The 18,709-nt window shown below is 43.6% G+C and overlaps 1 long non-coding RNA gene across 1 annotated transcript; it reads right to left on the bottom strand.

Annotated features, from left to right (window-relative positions):
- Positions 1 to 582: 582 nt before the first annotated feature.
- LOC121026055 (uncharacterized) lies at positions 583 to 18,005 on the bottom strand. The gene is made up of 4 exons (XR_005788247.1): positions 17,494 to 18,005; positions 10,237 to 10,337; positions 1,918 to 2,198; positions 583 to 1,461 (listed from the first exon to the last, which is right to left on the bottom strand). It is a non-coding gene; the product is annotated as an uncharacterized LOC121026055 (long non-coding RNA).
- Positions 18,006 to 18,709: the final 704 nt, after the last annotated feature.

Genomic DNA, 18,709 nt, shown 5'->3' with positions numbered 1-18,709 from the left:
AGTCGACGGAGGCTCTGAAAGATTTACTCCTCTTGATTTTGCATTATCTGTGCCTCCAGCCCCTTCCATTAGCATGAATAATTAACAGCTGACAGAGCTATCAGCCACAGTAAGAGCATGCTTAGGATTCAGGCTTTGTCATGCGCCAGGGAAGAGAAAAGGCTCAGGGGTTTGAAAGTGATGATCAGGATGGGTCCTGAAGAGGAGGAAGATGAGGCATATGAAATACAAATGCAGATCGGCCCCCCGATTTTCTGTTTTTCTGAGAAAATTGCCTTTAAAGGCACGTGCCATACGTGAACGCTAACTTAGAAGTACACAGAGAGAAACCTTTCAAGGCACCCTTCCCTCTTTCCCATTGCCCTCCCTGGGGAGCGGTTGGGGGTTAACAGTCGGAGTGTGTCCTTTCGGACCCCCCCCCCGCCGTAGGAAAGTCTTTACACACGCAAATGAACATATATAGATCTCTTTTTTTATATTCATGAGATTCTATCCTGCATATCAGCCAGAGCTGGCTTTTATTTCACGATCGTATATCTTGAACATCTTTCCCTGGCAATACATGCATCAAAGACTCCATTGTACAGGCATGCCATGATTTATTTATTTAACAACACTCCTATGGATGGGCATTTAGATTGATTGCATTCTTCACTCTAGCTAGCTAGCTAGCTATAGCTAGATATGTATATATCTGGGTACACATGTGCAGACATATCTACAAGGTAGTTTCTCAGGCTGGCTTAGAAGAGGACTTTGCCGGGCCAAAGACTAGGACCGTTTTAAATGTCGCTGGAAGCTGCCAAATTGCCTCCGAAATGGCTTTGCCAATGAAAACTCCCACCGAGAGTGTCCAGCGGTCCCCAATTCCCCCTGCTCTCCCCAACTCTAGATATCGTTGATCCTTCTATCTTTTTAACGCTTGCCAGCCTGGCGGATAAAGAGCGGTCTCTCATTTCTGTTTATAATTGCATGGTTGTGATTTCTAGTGAGGCCGAATGTGCTTCATATTGTCTCCATCCCTCACCAGATCGGTAGGCAGGAGAACTGATTACACTGTAGTATTTTTTTTTTTTTTCTTTAACAGAAGGAAGCAGGTAAGTGAGAAATGTCCCTCCTGGCCCCGGTCATCTGGTTCTTGGTGTGCAGTGCTGAAATCCAGCCAGAATGAAGTTGCTCGAACTTCTGGCGGTGACTTGGAAAGGTGGATTTGTTCAGCTGTGCTCAGACCCAAGTAATTAGCTGATCGTTTGGGCATTTAGCTCGAACACCTCGCCAAAATGCTGTTCTCTTTAAGCTCCCGGGAAGCAAAGGATGCACGTTGGTCCAGCTTATTTTCTGAGTGCCTCCTCAGTCCTTGAGGAAGCTCCCCCTTCTGCAGGGACCATACTGTGGGTGCGCTTTCTAATGGTGAGGAAGATGGATGACGGCCATCAGGTCCCCAGAGCTGTTCACAAAACCCTCGTGAGGACAAAAACAATGAAAAAGTTTTCTGGGACTGTTTACACCGACATCCCACTACCGCTATCGCAATCCAGGCGCCTACCCCTCCCGCCACTTTCCAATCCCCCCCATCTTCCTTCCTTCTGCACTGAAAGGCATCTTTCCCATCTAATCATGGCGATCTGATAATAGTGATGGCCTGTCCAAATTGAGCACAGTGCTAAGCATTTTACTAGCATTATCGTCAAATTTGAACCCATGGTTGAACAACCCCAAACACTGCCCTCCTGCTCATGCACACCCGACACGCTCCTGTCTGGGAGCTTTGCTGTTGCCCGGAATGTTCTTCTCCAGACCGAATACATGGCTCACTCCCTCACCTCTTTCAGACCTCCCATGGAATGGCACCCCTCAGACGCCTCTGATGACCTTACCTAAAATAGCGTTCCCTGTCGCTCTCTGTCCCCTACCTACCGTTTCAGTGTCTTCACGGCACTTTTCACTGCGTGGTTTTTCATTGTGCACTTAAGAGTTCATTGCTGTCTCCCTCATTTGACCGTAAGCTCGCTGAAGGCAAGGACTCCGTTCACGGCTAAATCCTCTGTGGATAGAATAGCACCTGGCAGGAGGTTCGTGCTCGATGAATCTTGGCTGAGGACATGCACCTTGAAAGCAATTTGGCAACCCGTCGTAAAACTAACTATGTGGATGGCCCATCACTGAGCAATCCCACCGAGAAAAATTCCCGCGCAGGTCTGTAAGAGGACATATGTGGGGATGTTCTTTATGGAAGAAGAGAGCTATTAAGCCACCCCGGTGTCCATTATTAAGGGAGATGATGGGAAAAATGAGGTATGCACACACCATAGAACGCTATGCTGCACTTAGAAGGAAAAACTAAATGCCCATACAGCAAATGCATTGATCTTTGAAAAGAGTGCTGAGTGAACAGTGTTAGAAAGGAAATGACACAGCACAATACCTTTTATGTAAATTAAGAGCACACATGCCTAACATGACGCTGTGTATATCACAAAAACAAAAGACTATTTAAGGATACCGCTTATACAACCTTCCAGAGGGTGCCTCCAGGGGACGATGGGGAACCGGGAGATTGAAGAGAAGAAGGAGAGAGAAATAGCAAAAGAGACAAGTTGGGCGGACTGGTGCAGGTGGGGTTCACAAACACGGAGATGTGGTTAACGGAGGGAGCCCTGTTGACCTCGGGTGCAAACGGAGGAAAGCAAACACAGAGTCGAACGCCCTTTCTCCTTTCTCCAGCTGACATGCTCCCACCCGGGCTTCAAGCTTATCTCAGGCATGGTCTCCATTTTGAAGCTTTCTTTGACCCTTCCCCATAGGATTAATTCCTCCTTTACTGACATTCCCACAGCATTTTAATGATACTTGTATTTTAGCGTTTATAACCTCGTATAATAGCTATTTGCTTACACATCTGCCTTCTCCATCAGGAGATAACGGATGTGACTTACTAATTTTCGTACCTCTGGCGCCTAGAATTGGTGATGAAACAAATTAATGGTGAGTTTAAACAGACATATGTTGTAGGGCCTCGAGAATGACTCTAGTTTGAACTTAATCTATAAAGGCAGTGGTTTCAGAATCAGCCAGTGTCTGGCTGGGTGGGCAAGAGTTTTCTGAATTTGGAATTGGACGCCAAATCAGAGGCGTTTTGCTGTTCATTTCTGGAGAAGAAATGGAAAGGGTGTGGCCGGTGTGGTCTGAGGTGCCTGCTGGACCAGGAGCTCTGGCCCCGAAGAGAATAGGCTGCAGACACACCCACTGGCCCAGGGTAATTCTCGGGGTGCTGGCCAGGCTGCAGGTGCAGCTAGAGGAGGTTTATCCCAGAGGCTGAGTCTGGCACCAGAAGTCACAGCTACTTCTGGTCTCCAGCCAGGCAAACACCCGGGAACTGGAACAATGAGGCTGCAACAAAGTATGGGGCCCAGGAAGCCACGGGTCCAAGAAAGCGGGATATGCCACCAGGGGCCCAGCAGTGTGGGGCAGTCTCCTGTCACTGGCTTTGGTTACAGGTAGGGGTCCTGGTCTCAATCCTTAGACTCAGCCACGAAGCAGAGACTAGTGCAGCCAACGCCCCCTGCCCAGTTACCTACCTGCTGCCAAGCACTGTGCTGAATGCACAAAGGAAGGGGGACGGGGCCCGTGTGAGAAAGCTGAGACATGGGAATTGGGGCACAGGAGTGTGGAGCTGGGACTGGGCAACAAGGAAAGAGTCCGGCTTGGGTCATATGATCGGAAGTTTGGCCTCAGGGAAGTTGATGCAGAAATCCAGGCTCTAGAGCTGGAGTGGTTACAGAGATTGGGGGTTAACCACGAGAATCACAATGACGGGTGACTCCAAATGTGTGCGGAAGGGGGGCTGCTGGGCCAGGGGTTGGGCAGGGGCTGCCGCCGGGCACAGTTCTTTTCTGCTACAAATCCAACTTGCCTGTGACCTTGGGTGCATCTCCCCACTTCCAGGGTTTTCCTTATCTCACAAGCAGAATGAAAATGTCGACATTTGCCAAGCATTCGCCAGGTGCCCTTAGAAGGTTCTAGATGTTTCTATAACTTTACGCTTGCACCACTCCTCTGAGGTGGTATCATGAGAGTGACACGGGGCACAGAGAGGTTAAGTGACTTGCATGGGTAACAAACCTAGCATTTGAAGCCAGGCAGCTTAACCCCAGAGGAAGTGCACGTGCACACACACACACGCACACACGCATGCACACGCACGTGTGCACACACACGCATGCACACACACTCTTTTCTTTAAAGTTTACTTATTTATTTTGAGAGAGAGAGAGAGTATAAGAGAGGGAGGGCCAGAGGGAGAGAGGGAGAGAGAGAGAGAATCCCAAGCAGGCTCTGCACTGACAGCACAGAGCCCAACGTGGGGCTCGAACTCACGAACCATGAGATCATGACCTGAGAGGAAAGCAAGAGTCAGGGGCCCCTGCACACACATGCTCTTAATCACTGCGCTACACTGCCTTGCCAGAGAGAGCATGTGTCTCAGGGGTGAGAAGGCAGGAAGGACCAAAGCCTCTACTGTCATTTCGTGAGGACGTCCAGACAATTGAGAAACATCTTGGCCACTGAGTCTCCTCCAGATTAGAGACAGAGCGGCCTAGGAATCAGATGTGACGGCTGTGGCCAGAGGCTCTGGTCCGGGGCTCTGGCTTCTGTTGTCAGACGCGGGTGGCCTCAGACAGTGCATGGGTGCAGATGAGCCAGTTCTCGCAGGGCAGCGCAAAGCTCCTCCAGCCGCGGCCTTTCTCTGGGTGGACCACGAATGATGCTATCGGAACAGCCAATTTACGCGGTGCTCTTGATGGCTGCCAGTTCTGTGGCTTTCCAGAGAGGTGGCAGCAGGTGTCCAGAACACCGGAAGACCTGAGCCGCTCCGTGCCGTGTCCAGACATCCCCCAGCAGGAGCAGCTCCCACTGCCCCGAGTGGTAACCCGCTTGGTGACGTACCCTTCAGTCGCCTCCTTCCTTCTCTTCCCTGCCTCACTCCTTGGCCCTCCCGAAAAAATGACTTACAATCAATCCGTTGTCTATCCCTCCTGGAGAAATGACAATCAATCCGTTGTCTTAGGGCCTGCCATGGGCAACTCGAACGAAGACACCAGAAAGGACTTTTGGTGGCAAAGTGCACGTGCCTGAGAAACGCCCCTCACCTGCACAATCTCTGGATTCTGGGAAGGATGGATGTCCTAACCTTTTCCAAAGATAGTTAGGTCGTGGAAGTAAGACAAGCTCCGAGCAGCCTAGTAAGGGGCTGTTAAAATCTGACCGAAGACAGGTCTAAGATACTCTGATTTCCACACGCCTCCAGTACCTCCCAGGTGGCCTCCTCGGGTCTTAGAGTTCCTCCCGGACCAGCTTTCTGCCTTTGGAAATGCAGGCAAAGGTGATCCTGTCTCTGCTATAGGAGGCTTCCTCTTCTGATGCCCTGGACTTCTTTTGCCACATCCAAATGGAAATTACTTTTCTGCTCCAGTTAGCAACAGTTTCTGCTTTCCAGGTGAATAAACATAATTCTCTGCAGGGGTAGAGGAAACATCCAAGTGGATTCCCATAGTCGGTGCTGGCCGCCCTCACGTTTACCTAGGGCGTCCTTTCCTAGCCAGCCAGCTCCACACCCTTTTCTTACATAAAGCCCCAAATCCACCAACAGCAGGTGACCCACCACCCTTCTCCCCTCCACAAGGCCCAGATTCTTATTAAGAAACATAGAAAAGGTTGAGAAACATGGCATTTCTTTAGGGAAATACTTTCTGGGTTCTTTTGTTCCATATCATAGCACCCAAAGACAATTAATACTCTTTGTCTAACATGCTGGGGCAGATGGTAGAACATGCCCTTGGCCAGAGGCAATTGATAAAGGATTTTCTACACCCAGCCCCCCAGGGCAGCCTTCCCAAGGGCTGTGAGGCTCCGGAATGTCCCAGCATGTCGGTAACCCACTTGTGACATGCCGCCTGTATTAACAACTATTTTGAGTGTATGCTATAGAAAGCCACGCCATGGGACAAAAGCATAGGGGGTTCTCTTCAGAAGCCACAGGTCCCTGGTCGATCCCAGGTCTGCTCCCTATGAAGGTCTTAAGGAACAACTCAATGTTTAAAAAGTAGCTCGATCGAGGGATAACTGACGTAGCAGCAATTCGCTCCCTTTATGTAAACAATCCAGTGGATTTTAGGATATTTACAATTGCACCACCAGTAGCACAAATTTTTGGATGTTTCTCCCACCCCCAAAAGAGCTCATTGTTGACCCACTCCTGCTTGGGAGCTGTCTCAGCCACTAACAAATGACCATCCTTAGCTGCCTCCCCACCCCAGGCCTCTCTGGAAATGTACAGAGGGTGTCTCCCAGGTGTGTATGAACACGTCTGTTCCTCTCAAACTCTGAAATCTTTGCCGGGTGTGGCCACCAAGACAGAAGATCCCCAAAGTGCCCAAGTTAAGATGCGGTCTGTAGCAAAGTGGCGCGAGGCCTCCCGGTCATTTGTGTGACAATCTTTTAAGGCGTCCCAAAGCTGCACGGATCCTTAGCTATTTTTTGAGCACCTGCTAGGTGCCAGTTCTGGGCTAGCACCGGGGAATTGAGGGCCAGGCGGGTGACACGCCCAGGAAGCCCCCTGGTTCCCACCACAAGTCAAGTTTGGGGATTCCCCCCGGCTCCTTGACAAGGACCCTGGTTTCATTCATGTTTGCACCACGTGGGATTGGCTAGTATTCATATTTGCTATATTGTCTTCAGCTTTAAAAAAAAAAAAACAGTAAAACGTTATAGATAAGATCCACTCCTTGTCCCACCCCTCAGTGAATATCATGAGTTTATTAACTAAGATTCCAGTATATTTTTTTGCACCTATCATTTCTATCCTCCAAGGGGTCCCTTAGCCAATGACTGGCACGAGGCAACAAAAGCCCAGAGCTCCCCTCCTGGGGCAGCTGAGGCTGAGGACCTGATTCGAAATCCCCCTTGCCCGGCCCTGTCTCTCCTTTATCCTGCTCCCCTCCTTCCTTGCTGGCTCCTGGGCAGAGGTACTCTCTTCACAAATCACTCCGACACTCTGAGAGCACAGCCATTCAAAACAACCTTGGTTCACACATGTGCACCTCTCTTTCTGCAGACATTCTTTCTAAGGTATACACTTAGTGCAATTGTTGGTTCCTGCAGCGTGCAGCTTCCATCGTCCCAGGCACGGTCCAAAATGCTTGAGCTGATTCATGGTTCCACCAGCAGCATCTGAGAGGCCCTGTTTCCCTACATTCTTGAAAATCTGTGACATTGTCCGACTTGAAGTTGTGCCAGTCTACTGGCCGAGAAGTGGTACCGCATTATTTCACGTTGACCCCTTGATATGTATTTGTGGGTCCTCCAGTTTTTCTATTCTGTTAATAACCTGTTTGTATTATTTGCCCATTCTATCGGGTTGTTTCCCTTTTTCTATTTGGCTTGCACAAATTCTAGTGTATTCTAGAAATTTGCCGGTTACAAAATTTGAAAACTCCATACTGTTTCAAAATGGAAATACAATTTTAAAATAACACATGTTTATTGAAAATTTAAATAATGCAAAAGAAGAGAAATTAGAAAGTAAAAGTTGCTTCTAATAATCTCCACTATGGCCTCAGGCTTCAATGCCACCCAACGATAAAAATAGCCACCATTAACAGGGAGGCATATATCCTTCCAGAATGTATAATGCATATAAGAGTTTATAAAAATAGATTCACATGAATTAATTCACTAAATATTATTAAGCATCTGTCGTGAGTCAAGTATAAAAGGTACCAAAATACACAAATCATTAAAAATATACCAGCTATACAAAAAACACTCCCCAGCTAGCTTCTATCAATACCCAGCTTATTAAAGATATCTTTTTATGTTAAAACATATGAATCCCCCTGACTCAGCATAATAGCCCATTGAAAAGTAATCTTCCACCAACAGACCTCTTGGCTATTTCCATTTTTTATATTTTATAAAAAACCCCTCAATGAACATCCTTGTACATACATCTTTTGGCAGTTGCCTCATTCTCTCCTTAGGATACATTTCTACAGCTTAAACTTTTGGATCAAGAACAGCCCACTTTAGAGGCGCCTCAGGGGCTCAGTCGGTTAGGCATCTGACTTTGACTCAGGTCATGATCTCCCAGTTCGTGGGTTCGAGCCCCGCGCCGGGCTCTGTGCTGACAGCTCAGAGCCTGGAACCTGCTTCAGATTCTGTGTCTCCCTCTCTCTCTGTCCCTCCCTGACTTGCACTCGGTCTCTCTTTCTCTCAAAAAATAAATAAAAATATTTTTAAAAATTAATAAAAAAAGAGGGGCCCATTTAGAATTTGATAGAGATTGCCAGACTGCCCTCCAGAAATCTTGTGGCAATTTACACTCTCACCAACGATGTGTATGTGTGTCTAGCTCCTCCCATTTTCAAGCCACTCTTTAAAAGAAAGCCCTTGATCACTATTTCTACAACCCAAATATAGCCCATATCATTTTCCTTTCTCTACTGATTTTAGAAAAAAAATAGGCAAGAGCAAGTTTGAACAATTCTAGCCTACTAAGATATTTTAGTCCTTTTATTAATTCTCTGAATCCTTTCTATGGAGCCATTAATCACAAAGTGAAATTTGTTTGAAGGAAGAGGTCTGATTGAAAATCCACCCAAAGGCATTTAGCCATCGAATATCGAAAGGATTTCTCCCTAAAGTCTCTCCCTGACGGTGTGTTCCCACGGCCAAGAACCCTGTCACTCATAACAAGACTTCTTGGCCCTGCCTACACCTCCTGTTCTCGTAGCCACACATATTTCTGTGATATATGGAAATACAACAGTCGCCTTGATGGGATCTCCTCCTCAGATGCAGATTTTGAGTTTCACTTGTTTACTGAAATCTGGGGCTAGACAGAAAAAAGATTCACAGGTAAAGGTAGAAAGTAAACACCTGGGTTTTCACACCCCAATTCAGGAGTCACTTAGCATCGCCAAACCAAAGCATTGGCCCATATCCATCCCTCCTCTTGAGTTAAATTCTAGAGAAACATTGCTTAACCAGAGGTCAGTTAAAACAAACAAACAAACAAAAACTTTGGAAAAGAAATTAACAACGTAAGAAGGTGAGAGTGCTAATTTCCCAATGTGGCCACAAACTCGAACCTGTAAAACTTTTGATGGTCCAGATCTTTGTTTTAAAGCCCTCCTTCTGGAGGCTTAGAAGGAATTAGCCACATGGAAGATTCCTGTTTGCCTGTCCATGTGGTCCTCCCAATATCCTCCGTGGCTGCTCGACTAAAGATACAACCAAGATGGCAGGGTAAAGAGGAGGAAAATGCCTGGGTAGGGCTGACATCCAAAGAGGTACTTGCTTATTTTGGCAGAAGCACGTATGCTTCATTGATAGGTGTTTTAGAAGAAGTAACAGTTGGGATCCATTGCAAGAAACAGAAACCCCTGTGTTATGCAAAAGCAGGAATTTAATATAGGGGATTGCAGGCTTATAATATCACTGGAATGCCTGAAGGAGTGCTTCATAAGCTGCACCCCCATGAATGATTTGTGGAATCATTGAGACAGTACTGGCCTATCAGAGTAGTGCAGCCTTTTAGGTTACCACAGGAATCCTGAGTTCAAAACCAGGGCATTATAGAGGCACCTGGGTGGCTCAGTCAGTTAAGCACCTGACCCTCGATTTCAGCTCAGGTCACGATCTCACGGTTCATGAGATAGAGCCCCACGTCGGGCTCTGCACCAACAGCACGGAGCCTGCTTGGGATTCTCTCTTCCCCTGTTTCTGCCCCTCCTCCATGTTCTCTCTTTCTCCCTCTCAAAATAAATAAATACACTTAAAAAACAGAGCATCGTAACTGTGATCCAAGGATCAGGAAACCAGAATAAAGAAGAATGCCACTAGTGCCTCCTAAAACCCAGCAGCCTGGAGAATAGCCATGGAACCTCACATTTTACATTTCCCCAAAGAAAACACACAAATGGCCAACAAGTATATGAAAAGATGCACAACACTACCAACCATCAGGGAAGTGCATGTCAAAACCACAATGAGATAATACCTCACGCCCATTAGGATGGCCACTAGGAAAAAACAAACACGAAACAGAAAATAGCAAGTGTTGGTGAGGATGCAAAGGAATCAGAATCCTTGTGCACTGTTGGTGGAAATTTAAAACGTTTAAGCTGCTATGGAAAACAGCATGGAAGTTTCTCAAAAAATTTAAAATAGACTTACCATATGATCCAGCAGTCCCACTTCTGGTTATATGCCCAAAATAATGGAAAAAAGATCTTGAGGAGATATTTGCGTGTACATGCTTGCTGCAGCATTATTCACTGTAGCCAAGATATGGAAACAACCATATCGATAAATGGATAAAGAAACTGATCACACACACGTACACACACACACACACACACACACACACACACACGCCTGTGCACATGCAAACACAACTGGAATGTTTCTCAGCCTTAAAAAAGAAGGAAAGGGGCACCTGGGTGGCTCAGTCATGTTAAACATCTGACTGTTGGTATCCGCTTGGGTCATGATCTCACAGTTCGTAAATTCAAGCCTTGCATTGGGTTCTGCGTTGGCATCGAAGAGCCTGCTTGGGATCCTCTCTTTCCTTCTCTCTCTCTGCCCCTCCCCTACTCACTTTCTGCCTCTCTCTCTCTCTCTCTCAAAATAAATAAATAAACTTAAAAAAAAAAGAAGGAAATCCTGGAGTGCCTGGCTGGCTTAGTTGGTAGAGCATGTGACTCTTGATCTCAGAGTTGTAAGTTCAAGCTCCACATTGGTTGTAGAGATTACTTAAAAACAAAATCTTTAACGGCGCCTGGGTGGCTCGGTTGGTTAAGTGTCCGACTTCGGCTCAGGTCACAATCTTGCGGTTTGTGAGCTTGAGCCCCGCGTAGGGCTCTGTGCTGACACCTCAGAGCCTGGAGCCTGCTTCGGATTCTGTGTCTCCCTCTGTCTCTGTCCCTCCCCTGCTCGCACTCTGTCTCTCTCTATCAAAAATGAATAAGTGTTAAAAAATAAAAAAATAATAAAATCTTGAAAAAGAAGGAAATCCTGTCATACGCTACAACACGATGAACCTTGCGGACATTGTACTAAGTGAGATAAGCCCGTCACAAAAGAAAAACACTGCGTGATTCCACTTACATGAGGTATCTAAAGTAGTCAAACTCTTAGACACAGAAAGAGGATGGCAGTTTCCAGGAACCAGCAGGAGGGGGAAAATGAGGAACTGCTGGTCAATGGATATAGAGTTTTGGTGTTGCAAGATGAATGAGTTTTAAGGAGCTATTGCACAGCAACGTGCCTTTGTTAACGCCACTCTCCTGTGCGCTTAAAAATGGTTGCGATGATAAATTTTATGTTATGTGTTTTTCGCCACAATAAATAAAAAGGAAAGAAGATTATCTTGGGTGGATCTGACCTAATCTTATAAGCCCTGTAAGAGTAGAGAGTTTTCTCCGGCTGGAAGCAGAAGTCAGAGATTCAAAGCACAAGAACGATGATGACGTGCTGCTGGCTTGAAGGTGGAAAAGCTCACACAGCAAAGACTACAGGTGGCCTCTAGCAGCCAAGAATGGTCCCCAGCTGATAGCCTACAGGGAAATGGTGCCTCAATTCTACCTCACCTTCAAGCAGTTGAATTCTACCAACAGCAAGAATGATCTCAGAAGCCAAGTTTTCCCCCAGAGTTTTGAGATTAGAAGTCAGACTAACTGTCACCTTGACGTCAGCCTTGTGACACTCTGATCGAGGAACACAGCCACGCTGTGCTGGGCTTCTGACCCACAGAACTGCTAAGCTAATAAATGAGGATTTTTTCAAGTCCCTAATTTTGGGTCAGTTTGTTACATGGCGATAGAAAACTAAGTTGATTTGTCATGCGGCGAAAGTGAACTGAAACAGGGTACAAGAACTTCTCTGTAGAGTTGTAACAGAATGATTTGTAACAGAACTGGATGCAGGTATGTCACAAGGGTCTACCCCAAATGTAACATTCTGAACCATACGGGTCAGTTCACCCAAAAGAGATGCACGACTATACTCTTGTCCTCCTTTAATGACTTTACTTCCCGAAAGCCCTGTTGTTTAGTGTGATACTATTCCATGAACAAATTTTCATGCAAGCATACTTTCATTCAAAAACTTCCTTAAGGGACACCTGGATGGCTCAGTCGATTAAGCATCCACTCTTGATTTCGGCTCAGGTCATGATCTCACAGTTTGTGAGACTGAGCCCCGCATTGGGCTCTGGGCTGACAGTACAGAGCCTGCTTGGGATTCTCTCTCTCCCTCCCTTCTCTGCCTCTCTCTCTCTCTCTCTCTCTCAAAATAAATACATAAAAACATTTTTTAAAACTTCCTTACTATGAAAATAAAGAAAATATATCAAGATAGGAGAGATTGTAATTTACAGTATGACAGCAAAGAATATTAACTTTCTATTTTGTAATTATTATAGGCTCACACAAATTGCAAAAATAATAAGGAGTTCTCCTATACACATGACCTGATCTCCTGAAGTGGTTTGTATGTTTTCTCACTGTTGAGTTTAAAGAATTATTCATACATTCTAGACATGAGTCCAATCTCAGATATGTGATTTCTAAATATTTTCTCTGAATGTGTGCCTTTTCTTTATGGATGGTTTATTGTGGGGTCCCATCTAAGCATTCCTTAGGTAACAAAGGTGTTTTCTTTTGTTCTCTTCTATAAATTTTATAGTTTTGCATTGACATTGAGATATATAATCCATTTTGGGTTATTTTTGCATAGGAGGTGAGGTTCATTTTTTTGCCTATTGATGGCCAATGGTTCCAGCACCATTTGTTGAAGATCATTCTTTTTCCACCCAACTGCTTTAGTGCCTTCCCACAAAAAATTAGTTGGACATATTTACATGAGCTTATTTGGGGGTTCTCTATTATTTTCCACTGATCAAGCCATATCTCTCTTTCTCCCTCTTTTTCCCTCCACTAATACCACACTGTCTTAATTACTGTAAGTATATAGTAAGCCTTAACATTCCACAGTGTAATTCCTGTTTTTATTTTTCTTTCTCAGCATTGTTTTAGCTATTTTAGTTCATGGTCTTTCCATAGATATTGTCGGGATATTTACAGAAATTCTGTTGAATCTATATACAGATCAATTTCAGAAGAACTAATATCTTTACTATGTCAAGTCTCCCAATCCATAAACATAGTATTCTCTCTCCATTTATTCATATCTTTGTTAATTTCGTTCATGAAAGTTCTAAAGTTTTTAGCATAGCATCTATATGTGTTTTGTTAGATTTATAACTGGGTGTTCCTTTTTGTGAGACAATTCTGAATGGTACTGTATTTTTTGTTTTGTTTTCTGATACTTTGTTGTTTGCATATAAACATGCGCAACATGTGCATATAAAAATGTGACTAACTTCTGTATGTTCACCTTGCTAAAATCACTTATTAGTCTGGAGTTTTCCTATACATTTATTGGGGCTTATGTCATCTACAAATAGCAGGAGTTTATTTCTTATCTTCTAATTGCTATGTCTTTTACTTCCTTTTCTTACTTTATTGCACAAGCTAAGGCTTGCAGCTAAGTATGACTGGTAAGAGTAGACATCCTTGCCTTGTCCCTGATCTTAGGGGAAAGGGATTCAGTCTTTCGCATTATGTATGATGTTAGCCATACATTTACAAAACGTTTTTTGATGTTTATTTTTGAAGGAGAGAGAGACAGAGCGTAAATGGGGGAGGCGCAGAGAGAGACACACACAGAATCCAAAGCGCCTCCCAGCCTCTAAGCTGTCAGCACAGAGCCCAATGCGGGGCTCAAACTCATGAGCCATGAGATCATGACCTGGACTGAAGTGGGATGCTTAACCGACTGAGCCACCCAGGCACCCCAGCCATCCATTTTTTCTTAGTGTCCTTCATCAGGGTAAGGATGTTCAAGTTCCTTTCAAGTCCTAGTTTTCCTAAGTGTTTCTCAGAAATGGAAGCTGGAGTCCATCAATTGCTTTTTCTACATCAATTAATATAATTGTGTGGTATTTCCTGTTTAGCCTGTTAATATACGGTGGATTGCACTGATTGATTTTCAAATACCGAACAACACTTGCATTCCTGGAATAAGTCCCCTTACTTTTGGTATAGGATTCTTTTTATATATTGCTGAATTTGGTTTGCTAATTTGCTGAGAATTCTTGTGTATGTGTAAATGAGGGATATTGGTTTGTAATTTTCTTTTATTGTACTTAGTTAAATTTATGTGTGCAACGTTGTCTGTAATATTACCTAACTATTATTTAATGCCTTCGGTGTCCACAGTGATATTTCCTTTTAGTCCCACTTGTGACTTCTCTTTTTCTGTTAGTCTTTCTAGAGGCTTGTCAATTTTATTGATAGTTTTGAAGAATCTGCTTTCTTTTTATTAATTTTCTCTACTGTTTTCCTGTTTTCAATTTCATTTACTTCTGCTTTCATTATTTGCTTCCATTTGTTTGGTTCGGGTTTATTGTTCTTTTTCTGCTTTGTTGAGATGAAAGTTTAGATTATTGATTTGAGACCTCTGTGCTTAGCAAATATACGCATTTAATGCTATAAATTTCCTCCTATGCACTGCTTTAGCTGCATTCCATAGGTTTTGATATGTTGCATTTTCATTCTCATTCAGTTCTATGTTGATTTTGATTGTCCTCCAAACCACTTCTTTTGTTCATGAATTGTTTAGAATCTTTTTTTTTTTTTTTTAATGTTTATCTTTGAGAGAGAGAGAGAGAGAGAGACAGGGCGTGAGCAGGGGAGGGTCAGAGAGAGAGGGAGACACAGAATCTGAAACAGGCTCCAGGCTCTGAGCGGTCAGCACCTAGCCTGACGCGGGGCTCGAATTCACGAGGTTTGAGATCATGACCTGAGCCGAAGTCGGATTCTTAACCGACGGAGACACCCAGGCGCCCGTAGTATTGTGTTGTTTAATTCCTGACTTTTTGGAGATTCACCAGTTGTCTTTCTGTTGATTTTTAGTTTGATTCAATTGTGATCAGAGAGGATACTCTATATGATTTCCATGCTTTTTTTTTTTAATTGAAGTATAGTTGACATACAACATTGTATTCGTTTCAGGAGTACAACATGGTGATTTGACAATTCTATACACTACCCAGTGCTCACCATGATAGGTGTAGCCACCATCTGTCAACATTCAATATTATTACATATGATTGATTATACCCTTTATGCTACACTTTTCATTCCCATGACTTACTTATGTTATAACTGAAAGCTTCTACCATTTAATCCTCACCACCTAGTTTGCCCATTCCCCCACTCCCCTACTCTCTGGGAACCACCAGTTTGTCCTGTGCATGTATGAGTCTGTTTCTGTGTGTTCTTGTGTCTCAGATGCCACATAGAAATGAAATCGTATGGTATTTGTCTTCTTCTGACTTTTTTCACTCAGCATCCGTGTTGTGAATGGCAAGATTTCATTCTTTGCTACGGCTGAGTGATATTCCATTTCTTAGCCATTTAAAAAATGATTTTAATTCTTTTTGATTTATTGTTATGTTTTGTTTTACTCGGGATCTGGTGTATCTTTGTGGCTGTTCATGTATACTTGCAAAGAATTCGAATTCCACTTGTTGGATGCAGTGTTCTCTAAATATCAGTTAAATCCTGTGGCTAATAGTATTTTTCAGTTCTTCTAAATCTTTGCTCATTTTCTGCGTAGTGGCTCTATCAATTATTGAGACAGAGTTATTGAGATCCCGCAGTATAATTGTGGCTTTTCTATTTCTCCTTTCAGTTGTGTTAATTTTTGTTTCATGAATTTTGTAGCATCGTGATTTGGCAATACACAGTTAGAATTGTTATGTCTCGGTGGATTGATCTTTTTATCATCATGGAGTATCTATCTTTGTCCCTGGTAATTTTTTTTGCTCTTAAGTCTACTTGATCTGATATCGGGATAATATGGATACCAATATATTAGTATAGCTAGCTTTCCTTTGATTAGTGTTTCCGTGGTATATTTTTTTCCATTCCACTTATTTTTAACCTATCTATATCAGCATATTTGCAATAAATTTCCCGTAGAGAGCACAGAGCTGGATCACTGTTTTCCCCACTCTGTCAATTACTATCATTTACTTGGTATACGTATACTATTCATGTTTAATACAATTATTGAGATGTTAGGAATTATGTCTGGCATTTTATTATTTGTTTTCTTTTTTTAATTTTTATTTGAATTCTAGTTAGTTAACACACAGTGCAATATTAGTTTCAGGAATCGACGTCAAAGATTCATCACTTACATAAAACACCCAATGCTCAGCATAATAAGTGCCCTCCTTATCTGTTTTATTTGGCTTTTGCTTGCTTCCCTTTTCCTGCCTCCTTTCAGGTGATTTAAATGTTTTTAGTATTACATTTTGCTTTATCTGTAGGCTTGAGTATATCTCTTTGTAGAGTTTTCTTAAGTGGTTGCTCAAGGAATTACAATATAAATATGTAACTTACCACAGTCTATTAGTATCACCATTTTACCACTTCAAGTTAAATGTCGGAAACTTATCCATTTTTCTTAGTGGCAATGAGGCGGGTCCTGCCTCATTGCTACTAAGCCAGGACGGTAGTCAGGGCTCTGCTCACACACAAGCTCTGTTGATCACTACGTATCAGGAGACAGGGTTGCTGCCATATTACTGCCAGACTGGGATGGTTGAAAGGGGGGTTCTCCCACAGTCCTGGTGTTGGCTGTCATGCACAGTGGCACGGGGGACGACACATGCTTTTTGCGGTGTTCGGATGGTATAAGGCTCATGTGTCACAAAGGTTTTATTCTGGAAAGGCTTCCACTCTCCCTAGTTTTCAGGTAGAGAGAAAAGGCCTCCCTTGTTTTATCGATTTGATTTGACCTCTCTGTGCTTGGCGTTTCTGGCTTGTGAGCTTCTATGGTATCCAGGCCAGAATATAGAGGTCTCAAATACCAAGATTCCTAGACAAAGCACCTTAAAAAAATTTTTTTAATGTTCATTTACTTTTGGGGGGGGAGGGGCAGGAAGAGAGGGAGATACAGAGTCCGAAGCAGGCTCCAGGCTCCAAGCCGTCAGCACAGACCCTGACACGGGGCTCGAACTCACAGACCGTGAGATCACAAACGGAGCTGAAGTCAGCTGCTTAACCGACTGAGCCAGGCACTCCAACAAAGCACTTTTTAAAAAAAATTTCAGTGTCAAAAAAAAAATTTGTTTTCAGTGTCTTCTGCTGTTTGCTTCATGTAGTTTTTCCAGGGTTCCCATTTTGTCTGAAAGCCCAATGCCAGAAATCCCACTTATTTTAATAAGGAAGATTACGTGTTCCATCTCAACCTAATATACGGGAAGAATATCCATGGAGAGATAACATACATCAATTAAACAATAACATAGGTTTCTACCAATAAACTTGAAAGAAAATAAGCACAGTAGGTACATACATGTCAGATCCTGAAACTTTCCTGCTCTTGTCAATGGAAGAAGATTCGATAGCAGCGGTCAATGCCGGAGGAACGGTGAAAGGGAGTCATTCTTTGGAAGAGGCATTCTTTCTCTACCATTCTGTTCACTTTTTCAACCTGCTTGGGCTCATGGTCATCCTGCATTTAAAGTGCCTTAAAAGTAATGTTACAGCACAGACAAAAACACTCCAGGACAAAATAAAGACTAAGCAGAAGAGTGTTTTAGAAACATGGAAGCAATGCACACGGACAACAGAGAAAAGCCGATAAGTCTACGGATGCAAGGCCAAACATTTTGGCCTCATCCAAACGTGGTATACGATACAAATGTGTGCCATATGATATACTCTGACTAAAAACTGATGTTTCAATTAATTTGCTGAATTCCCTGGAAGTATTGGGTCAAAATATCACTTCTTTTTTTTTATTTTTTTATTTTTTAAAATTTACATCTCAATTAGTTAGCATATAGTGCACCAATGATTTCAGGAGTAGATTCCTTCGTGCCCCTGACCCATTTAGCCCATCCCCCCCTCCCACCACCCCTCCCATAACCCTCAGTTTGTTCTCCATATTTATGAGTCTCTTCTGTTTTGCCCCCTCCCTGTTTTTACATTATTTTTGTTTCCCTTCCCTTATGTTCATCTGTTGTGTCTCTTAAAGTCCTCATATGAGTGAAGTCATATGATTTTTGTCTTTCTCTGACTAATTTCACTTAGCATAATAACCCTCCAGGTCCATCCACGTAGTTGCAAATGGCAAGATTTCATTCTTTTTGATTAAAGTGTATTTATTGTGTTTTGAGGTGAGAAAATTATATCAGAACAAAATAAAATAGATGAATAATGGCAAAAGAAAAGGCTGTTGGGGTGCCTGGGTGGCTCAGTCGGTTAGGCTGCAGACTCTTGATTTCGGCTCAGGTCATGATCTCACGGTTTGTGGGATCGAGCCCCACATAGGGCTCCACGCTGACAGTGCACGGAGTCTGCTTCTGATTCTCTCTCTTCGTCTCTCTATGCCCCTCCCCTGCTTGTGCTTACTCTTTCTCAAAGTAAATAAACTTAAAAAAATAAAAAATTTCTGGTCAGAGTGGCTAACATTAACAACTCAGGAAACAACAGATGCTGGCGAGGATGTGGAGAAACGGGAACCCTCTTGCGCTGTTGGTGGGAAGGCAAACTGGTGCAGCCGCTCT

Source organism: Herpailurus yagouaroundi, unplaced genomic scaffold (assembly GCF_014898765.1).
Source record: "Herpailurus yagouaroundi ecotype Mexico unplaced genomic scaffold, PumYag 67793, whole genome shotgun sequence".
Taxonomy (NCBI): domain Eukaryota; kingdom Metazoa; phylum Chordata; class Mammalia; order Carnivora; family Felidae; genus Herpailurus; species Herpailurus yagouaroundi.
This window is presented reverse-complemented; position numbering and strand designations above follow the sequence as displayed.